Consider the following 6,268-nt stretch of genomic DNA (forward strand, 5'->3'; position numbering starts at 1 on the left):
CCAGCGAAATTTCCATATCATGAATTATAAGTAATGTAATTGTGTTTTAAATAAACCTCTTGGCATCTGTTATCCGCATGAGGCATGATGCGTGCATGGTTGCGCTTCACTGTGCCTGTGTGTGTGTGTGTGTGTGTGTGTGTGTGTGTGTGTGTGTGTGTGCGTGCGTGTGCGCGTGTGTGCATGCGTGCGTGTGTGCGTGCCTGCGTGCGTGCGTGCGTGCGTGCGTGTGTGTGTGTGTGTGCGTGCGTGTGTGCGCACGACCCCCCTGCGTGCGTGCATGCTCACACAAGTTTACTTAAGGGTGGAACTTTATTCTGGCTCTTTAGAGCAATCCCAATAGTGCACATGCTCAGAATATTGCTGTGAAAGAGGCTGAGAATGCTGCACTCTCTCTTTCATTTAATCTCATTGAGTCCCGTCTGATAACTACAGTATGCAGGTCTCTTTCACAGTGCTTGTTATAATGCTTTTCTGTCGCCTAATCACATGAAATTTGGAGCCTTTATTGTTGCATTTCACACTGTGTGCACTGACACAGACACACCCTCCATGAACTCCATGAATTCTAAATCTGTATTCAGAGACGTATTGAGATGCCCAAACATTCTCACACATACAGTACAGTATTGTCTCTCTCTTGTACACACACACACACACACACACACACACACACACACACACACACACACACACACACACACACACACACACACACACACACACACACACACACACACACACACACACACACACACACACACACACACACACACACTCACAGCCAGTTAGGTTATCTATCCATCCCACAGTCAGAGAATCACCCAGAGGATGTACTGTATATATCGTCGCTACCCTGTATCTCCATATTTCAACTTTTTTAGAGTTTTTTCTTTCAGAAAGTAACACCCCACTTCATTGTATGCAAAGCTAGCAAATAGCAGATCTACAAGCTCACAACATGTCGCGATGCGGTGCGTTGTGAGCTTGTAGATCGGCTTTGTCCCCACTATTTTATAAAAGAAAAAATCATGATAAAAAAGGGACGGCTTTGGACATGCAAGGTTTCCACCGGACAGCAAGGATATTCATAATGGATGGAAAACCGTGCCATTTGAGAGAAGACTGCATGGGGCAATAGAGCTGCTGATGCTGACTGCTGGTGTCTGCAGGGATGATAGACTGGCAGCTGCCTAGCTCAGACAAGAAAACAAACTGGAGCAGCTTATTAAGCCATCGCGGTGCAGAATTCATTCTCCCTCTCTGTGTGTGAGTGTGTCCATGAATGTGTGTGTGTGTGTGTGTGTGTGTGTGTGTGTGTGTGTGTGTGTGTGTGTGTGTGTGTGTGTGTGTGTGTGTGTGTGTGTGTGTGTGTGTGTGTGTGTGTGTGTGTGTGTGTGTGTGTGTATGTACAGTAGGCTACTGTTTATGACTTTTTGATTGAATGCGTGTGTCTGTGTGTGGGCAGAGAGAGCAGTAAACACATGTATATATATACATAAGGGTTTTCAGCTGGTAAAGAGAGTGAGAATGAGTCATCACACTCCCTGAAAGTGGAAGCAATAGCAGATTGTGATCGGTACACATCCTGCCTTCAGACACACAGATACTGTACTATTATACAGTATTTGGTAGCTTATACCATTGGTTCTCAAAGTCCTTGAGACCAGGGGTCCTTGTGGGAGTTCCAGGGGGTCCCCAGCAAAATGTGTTAATTTAGCATCACAATTTTAACCACTTTAAACTTTTATACTTTGGCTATTCAAAAATAGCAGATATACAAGTTCTTAGCGAGGCACCGAGTGCCGCACTATGAGCTTATGGATCTGCTATTGTTGAAAAAAGAAATTAAATTTGTGCAAACCATTGAATATATATATATTTTTAAAGCAAACATTTGGAACTCAAATCTTTGCTTCTGGGGGTCCCTGGGACAAAATATTTTGAGATGAGGTTCCGCGGCCAAATACATATCATTTTAGGGGTCCTTGACATGAAAAAGTTTGAGAACCAATGGCTTATCCTGTGGCTTCCAGCTCCATTTTACAGTGATGGCTAGTATGCATAAGTTATGAATTCTCTCAATTTGTAATAAGGCAGTAATTGCAAGGCCTTACAGGTGTTGTGATTGGGTAATCCTCTGTGGTGGTCTTAAAAGCTTTCCTCTATTAAATGTGGTGACTGGTCATTCAGAAGAATTACTCATTATGCACGCTCTAGCGCGAGCTTGGCGAACAAGATGACACCAAGGCAGCATCACACCTGACATGTTCTGATGCTTATTAAACACACACACACACACACACACACACACACACACACACACACACACACACACACACACACACACACACACACACACACACACACACACACACACACACACACACACAGAGAATATATATTCCTTTGCACATGCCACATTTCATGCCCAGAATTTGTGTGAGTCATAACTGACACAGAGGTAAGAAAGACAAGGATATGAACAGGAATAGATAGAAAACAAGATCCTGTACTGTAGCAAGCAGATGACAGTTGTGCTTCAATAGTCACGTCCTGTTTACTCAGACCTGCAATATCTTGATGAAAGAGGAAGGAATGTGATGTTTGAAATGTACATACTATATGCTTGTTTACACAGCTTAGGAGTGAGCATGTACAGTATATGTTTACACAGCTTAAGCCTGATACTTGGCCACACGTCGACACGCATCACAATGCATTGTGAGCTGGTAGATCTGCTATTTTTCACGCTCAACACAGACCTAGGGCCGTGTATACTGTATAGACCTACGTATTATAGGCCGATTTACTATTTTTGATCATTTTCACCTATACTGACATACCCAAAATAGGGATGCCAGGCTTATAATGTGGTTAAGAGTGATTAAAGGAGGAGTTCACCCAAAAAAATACTTATTTTCTATCAATTGCACACCCTATGAAGCCTTGAATCCATGGATTCTTTTTTGTTTTTGTCGCATTCCTAAGCTAATAATTTGATTCCCGTCTCCTACCGGCTAATGTATCCGGTAGGAGACACAAAGTAGATTATTTGTGTCTCCTACCGGAAATACACACGGTCATCAAATTATTGTCTTAGGAATGCCACAAAAACAAAGATAAATCCATGAAATCAAGGCTTCATGGGGTGTGTAATTGATAGAAAATAAGTCATTTTTTGGGTGAACTCCTCCTTTAAGTACAGTTATGAGGTAATTTACAGATACTGGGATGTGTGGTCATGTCTCATGCTTATTTCAAAGGGGCGGCAGTGGCTCAGGAGGTGGAGCGGGAGTCTTGGAATCAGTTGATTCCCAGTTCAATCCCCGGCTTATCCTGGCTGCGTGTCCTTGGGCATGACACTGAACCCACCTACTGCTCCCGACGAGCAGGTTTGCATGGTTTTCGCCCAGCGTCTGTGTGTCAAGGTGTGTGTGAATGGTTGACACACACATGCACATTGCACAGCACTTTGGAGAAAGGCGCTATACACCATTGGTTCTCAAAGTGGGGTCCGGGGACCCCCAGGGGTCCTTAGGGGGGTTCCAGGGGGTCCCCAGCAAAATGTGTTAATATAGCATCACAATACTTTTAACCACGTTAACCTTTTATACTTTGGCTATTTTTTTTAAATCGTGAAAATGTGTGCAAACCATTGAATATATATATTTTTAAAACGAACATTTGTAACTCAAATCTTTGCTTCTGGGGGTCCCTGGAACAAAATATTTAAGACGGGGTCCGCGGCCAAATACATATAATTTTGGGGGTCCTTGACGTGAAAATGTTTGAGAACATGATACCATTTACAACAAAAGGGCAACAGAATGAATGACTTCTGCTGCAGTCGCCATGATGAGCAACCCAGGACATGTGTTTAATGTTTCGAGATACAGATTGAATGTTAATTAATGAGGCTTACTGTATGACTGAATATACATTTGCCTCCACATTTTGAGTCCCATTTCCCTGATGGGTCATATAACATGTTTCAGATGCTACAGTGCTCATGATGCATCATATTCATATTCATATTCATGTCATGTTTACATTCTGTGACACTACAATGACATGCTCTTACCCTTGGGGTGTGATGTATCTCTGTGTGTGTGTGTGTGTGTGTGTGTGTGTGTGTGCTAGCTCTGGTCCATAGCGTTAGAAGGAGTTAACGCTATCGACCAGAGCTATGTGTGTGCGTGCGTGCATGCATGTGTGCGTGCGTGCACGTGTGCGTGTGCATGCACACATGAACCCATGCACGTTTGACACATTTTTCCCAAATGTCTAAAAGTTTAATCCACTCACTGTTCCATTATTCATGTAGTGTTGGCAGCAGGGGCAGATTTAGGGATTTATAGATCTGTTTCAGGGTCCCCTCACTCACACAGTACTCCACAAAGATTATTTTTAAATTAAATAATCGTTGTGTTTGTGTGTCATGCATTTCCCCATGTGAGCTTGTGTGTTGTAAGCCTGTGGCGTGCATTCTCATGCATGAGTTTAGGCAGTACTGGATGTTCTGATCCCTGCGACCAAACTGTGTACATGAGACACTGCTTTATATGTCACGACTCACACATAGTTCAAAGATAAACACATGAAACAAACTCACTGGCTTGCCTGTTGTTTGCAAAACAGTACAGATGGTAGACTAGAATGGCAAGATTGTTTGATTTGTCGGGTGAATCACCAGTGCTGGAAGCTAGGTAGGTGTTTAGTTTGAAGGAATGGCAGAAGATGGTTTTTTTAATATGTTGTTTTTAGTTTTAGTTTTTACAAGTGCACTGAATGCATCATTTTACTTAAAATGGTAAATGGTGCATTTATATAGCGCTTTTATGCAAAGCGCTTTACAGAGATTGTGCATTACATTCACCCATTCACACACACATTCATACACCGATGGCAGAGGAAACCATGCAAGGCTCAAGGACACTTCGACGCTAACTCTGGGGGAGCCCGGGATCGAACTGGGAACCTTGCCATCCGGCCACTCCACCCCTGAGCCACTGCCGGCACAATACACTTAGTGTGAGGGTTTTGTTCCCTCTCACACACATTACACACTTATTTTCTCAATCCCGCTTTGATCAGCCAGGCAGTATGTCGCTCACTCACTTGCACGTGTGCACAACACACAGGACACGCTCCAGTGATTGGCTCACGCTAAAGGTCCCCAAAGTAAAGACTGAACTGGGGAAAACAGCCTTTTTTTTGTGCCCCAACCACCTGGAATGACCTACAGCTTAATTTTAAGATCTGTTCTCCCATAACATACGGACAATTTAAAACCTTGTTTGCAGGCCTACCCACAAGTGTCTGCAATTGCTTTTAAAATGTGTTGTATCACACAATAGGGAAATATTGTTTATTTTGATTCTGTTCTGTCTTATTTTTGATGTGAATATTGTACTGTGATGTATCTCGACGACACTGCAAATGAGGGCAACCTCAATGTCTTTCGAGAATAAATAAAGGTTTGAAATGAAATGAAATGAAATGCATGCGTGCGTGCGTGTGTACACTACACACACACACACACACACACGCACGCTCACACACGCACACACACACACACACACACACACACACACACACACACACACACACACACACACACACACACACACACACACACACACACATAATGTGACTATGTTGGTATATCTACAGTCCTTCAATTTACAATCCTGAGGTCTTGAATGTGAATTAATGAAATGACCAGTTTGAGAATATTAGTCATTATGTTGACGCCTACAGTGCAGAAAGCCGCTTTATTGGATCCAGATTGTTCCCCCCCCTGGCAGAAGGTCATCTGGTAAGCAGCCCTCAGTACGGTGGGGATGCTGAGCGAAATGGATGATGACAGAATTTATATGCTAATGAAAATTAGGGTGAGTGGGAGGGACAATGAATGAATGTATCATAGAAACAGGGTTGTGATCTGAAATCGTAAACTCTCCTCTTGTGCGCCCCTGGACGGTGGGGGTTCACACCTTAGAGGAAGAGGTGAGTCACACAGAGTGAGAAGAGGAATCTCACCTTTGCAAACTCTCAACTATTAAGAGTCATTCGACAGTTCAGGAGGGACAAAAGGGATTGCGATGGGGGTTGTGGGTATAAACAACTTTTTCTGAACGTTTTGCGCTATTTAAATATTTTGGGTCCAGTGAAAAAACAACTAAGATAATAATAATAATAATAATAATAATGAATTGCATTTATATGGCGCTTTTCTAAGTACTCAAACTTACTCAAAGCGCTT

Source organism: Gymnoscopelus braueri, assembly GCF_963280865.1.
Source record: "Gymnoscopelus braueri genome assembly, chromosome: 8".
NCBI classification, from domain to species: domain Eukaryota; kingdom Metazoa; phylum Chordata; class Actinopteri; order Myctophiformes; family Myctophidae; genus Gymnoscopelus; species Gymnoscopelus braueri.